Below are 4,318 nucleotides of genomic sequence, written 5' to 3'. Positions count from 1 at the left end.
GTCCTCTGTCCAAACGATCCTCCTCTCCCACTTTCATACAGTCTCTCCACGTGACCTGTTTGGAACGATCGTTGTGACTGGCTAGATTGCTGCTGCCCTGCCTCCAAGACAACGCACACTCATAAACATAATGAAACACATTCGAAATACTGGATTTACATTTAAATAACATGAAATTAAATAAATATTCCTACGGCTGGATCATAAACACGCTCTAACACACATTATTAAATACATAAACAAATTAAATAAACATATATCAAAGGAATAGAAACTATAGGTAGGCCAGCAGCCTAATGTCTCTGTGCTTTCTAAAACACAGTAAATATTTGACGAATTTCTTCATGAATAATATATGGCTGGCTCTGAGCACTATGGGACTTAACATCTATGGTCATCAGTCCCCTAGAACTTAGAACTACTTAAACCTAACTAACCTAAGAACAGCACACAACACCCAGCCATCACGAGGCAGAGAAAATCCCTGACCCCGCCGGGAATCGAACCCGGGAACCCGGGCGTGGGAAGCGAGAACGCTACCGCACGACCACGAGATGCGGGCATGAATAATATATATCGGATATAAACAAAGATAAAAAAAGACGAATAAATATACTTATAAGCATGTTGCCACTGTTTGCTCGTGTAACTGTGGAGTCTTATGGCCTGACGCGATCGGTAGTAATCGGCCACTTTGACTATAACTAATGTATTATTCAAGTTACATGCCTGTAATTTATACCAATTTACGTTTACACTAATAATTTTCTAAAGACGCATCTATCGACAAAATCGGGTGGACTGTTTAGAATTTGGAAATTCGTTGCTGGGCATTACTTGTATAATTTATCATCAGGTACTAAACTTTAAACTAATAAAGATACTGAAAATCCGATTACACCATCAGAATCGTCGTGCAAATAATGGTAATGTACACGTTTCTTTTTGAGGTATCATGATTCATCTGCCTAATATTATTTATTATACAAACTATGAAATGTCTGCCATAATGGTTTCACAAAGTCCGCCATCTTTGGTACTCTCGGCATACAAGTCTCTTTCATCGACATAGCGTCACCAAGGAATTTCCAGCCACGTGGTCAGCCTGAATCCCCCTGCCTAACGTTCTGCACCGCGTGCTCGCCGACAACCCACAGCCTGTTGAGAGGCCCCTACGCTGCCACGCCATCTCCGAACTTAGAACATTTTCAGGGCGCCACAACTCACCCATTACCTCACACACTGGGCACACCAAAGCATAATCTGTGCCCCACAGACAAATAATGTAAATACAACAGAAGAAATGAAACATATTTACATAAGCACTCACTATCAGAAACCGTTATCAATGCAGTTAAACCCACAGTCATGTTGTTTTGCAAACCCTGATTTACTGAGAAAGTGTCTTCAAGGAAAAACCAAAGTACGCAGATAAATCCTGTGCAATTTAATTTGGATTAGAGGCTCAAAAAGTACAATCAGTGGACTTAATGTACTAGGTGTCTATGATGCAGTTTTAGGTTTCACTGCGGGAAGTACGAGCAGATTTGGAGTGCTGAAAAGAGCCTCCGTAAATCCCGGAATGTTCACTGTAAAAAGTTTTATACCACCGATCAGAGTGGAATCAACCAAGCTGCCACAGCACTGTCTGAGTCTCCGTAAATCCCGGAATGTTCACTGTAAAAAGTTTTATACCACCGATCAGAGTGGAATCAACAAAGCTGCCACAGCACTGTCTGAGCCTCCGTAAATCCCGGAATGTTCACTGTAAAAAGTTTTATACCACCGATCAGAGTGGAATCAACAAAGCTGCCACAGCACTGTCTGATCTAGAAATAGAGGCCAAACATACCAGAAGGGGGGAGAAAAACTTCGAGGATGAGAATTTAAACTCTCGCCAACGACGTGAGTACAGCTTCTGGGTGGACGTCTACAGAAGACACCAGTGGGTGGACAATTAGAGTGTCTGTGTTCTGTCTTGATGCGGTAGAGAGCGACTAGCAGCCTTTGCACGTTCTGCATTTACAGAACGAACATGGACAAGCGCGTCACATTTGTAGCAATGTGTCCATCCGGTTGCAAAAGTTAATTCGTTTCAAAACAGCGCTTTATGTCACATTTTGTCGTCGATAAGTTAAATCAGTTGCATCAAGTTCTTTTCGGTTACAAGTACAAATTTGTGTCTGTAAATTAACCAAATGTTGTACAGTCTCAAAGCATCGATACGAAACTCTGGTTGGCATTAATCAATCAATGAATTATAAAATCTGACAAAATGTCGAAAATATCACAGTTTTTCCTAGGAGGAAATATGATCATATCTTCACAAGAGTGTTCTTAGGGTAGGGCAGGGGTAGCAAGTCGTGAAATCACAAAGACAGTTTGGCGTTCGCCGCTATTCTCCTTGCAATTCAAAAAGCCAAATGGATGTAGATTTTAGAATCTTCTACTAACGTTGTACCTTCAATTTGCGATGCGTTTATGTGTTTTTTCGTGCTGCCAGTCACTGACAAAAACTACTAGAATGTCAATAGTATTCGCACGTACCTGAACGTTACCTACGTGAGATCAAAGTAAATCGTTAAAATCTCACACATACAATACTCTCTCAGTTACACAGATTGTAGGGAGTAGCTTAGCTACCTATTATTATGTGGTGGCACTAGTATATTGCGTCACTAATGAACTCAGTTTTTTCGTTGTTCCGAGTTTTATTTTTGTAACAAATTATGTTAAATTGCCCTCACCGTCCCCCATTCCACAAAATTAATATGAGTTCTCGCAAACCCCTCGTTTCATCAAGGGTATGCTGTTGCACCTCTACATTCACATGTTATTTCGTTAGCATAGTGTAATCTTATGCTATAGGTTCCTAGGTACTATGGAACTACTGTTACCTGTCCCTATTTCTGCGTAACCTAACCTATAATCTTAAATAACCTTCGAGCCACTGAACGTCGTACGGGATGAAAACTGCGAGACATATATAGAGCTGAAGAAAGATCTTTTCTCTCTAGGCCTAAACTTTTCTAAACTTCTCGCAATAGCCTTTGGATATTGAATACGTACTAGGGAGTAATTACTTCTCTAATACTCTCTGAAGAAAAATGCTGGAGCTTAAAATGTATCACTCATGTGATTTAAGTGTTTTTTCGCGGGTGTCTCATGCCAAGTTTGTTGAATATATGACGGTAGTATCTGTTCCCGAAAGAACACATACTGTGGATGACCATGCAGCTTTGCTAGAAATGAAATGATAATTAAATAGACACCCTAGCTGCAAACAGGCGTTGATATACTTCACTGGGGACATGTTGAAAATGTGTGCCCCGACCGGGACTCGAACCCGGGATCTCCTGCTTACATGGCAGACGCTCTATCCATCTAAGCCACCGAGGGCACAGAGGATAGTTCGTCTGCAGGGACTTATCCCTTGCACGCTCCCCGTGAGATCCACATTCCCAACATGTCCACACCACTACATTCGTAGTGCGCCTAATAGATGTTTGCCCATCATATCCCTGAAACCCTCTCTCATCGCCTAAATAGGAGCCACCACGAATTCAACAGCTTCTTTTCATGATTTCAAAAGTTTTAGTTAATTCTGAAATCATAACCATGCATAATTTAGGTGCAAAATTAGCGGAATGTCTCTTCTATCGAAGAGAAACACCACATTTTCCAAAACTCTTCATCCAACATCAGCACAGCACTTGCTTTTCTTGTTATAGAGTCACATAGTCGATCAACTTTATATAGTTTCCTCCAGCCACGTCAAGATGCATAAATGATATCGTAAAGCCTGAAGTGGCATCACAGAGAGGTCCAGTCACACATGTGAAATATGTGTTCTTCATTGGTGTTCAGTCAACTGTTACTTGCTGTGTCAAATATGACATTAATAGGCAATATCTTGGGATACCATAACTTAGTTAACAACCTCGTCGTCTGAAGACAATACTATAAATTTAATGCTATTATCTACCACGCAATTTAGAAGTGAACTATAGCCTTGCTGTAACACCCTTCTGGTGCATACCTAGTGTTACACTCGTTTCTTTGCTATTTCAGGCAGGTTGACGCTGTAAATCCGAAATTCAGCAATCTTGGGAAAGTCAGTTAAGTACCAAAGCAAAATGATAATTCTCGGATTGGTGTTAGTGTTGACTTAATCAATCACTCACAATGAAGAATGCGCTGATAGTAGAACAGTCTGAAGAAGGAATTTTGTCGTAGAGAGTGTTAAGAGCTTGACATCCATGTCGGGCTCGTACTGTGAGAAATTCAAAAACAAATACAAAACTGAACGCTTCTAAGA

At 40.7% G+C, this 4,318-nt stretch overlaps 1 non-coding gene across 1 annotated transcript; it reads right to left on the bottom strand.

Annotated features, from left to right (window-relative positions):
- Positions 1-3,325: 3,325 nt before the first annotated feature.
- Positions 3,326-3,400, bottom strand: Trnat-ugu (transfer RNA threonine (anticodon UGU)). The gene has a single exon. It is a non-coding gene; the product is annotated as a tRNA-Thr (tRNA).
- Positions 3,401-4,318: the final 918 nt, after the last annotated feature.

The sequence above is a fragment of the Schistocerca nitens genome, chromosome 4 (assembly GCF_023898315.1).
Source record: "Schistocerca nitens isolate TAMUIC-IGC-003100 chromosome 4, iqSchNite1.1, whole genome shotgun sequence".
Taxonomy (NCBI): domain Eukaryota; kingdom Metazoa; phylum Arthropoda; class Insecta; order Orthoptera; family Acrididae; genus Schistocerca; species Schistocerca nitens.
The sequence above is the reverse complement of the archived record's forward strand: the minus strand, read 5'-3'. Positions and strand labels throughout refer to the sequence as shown.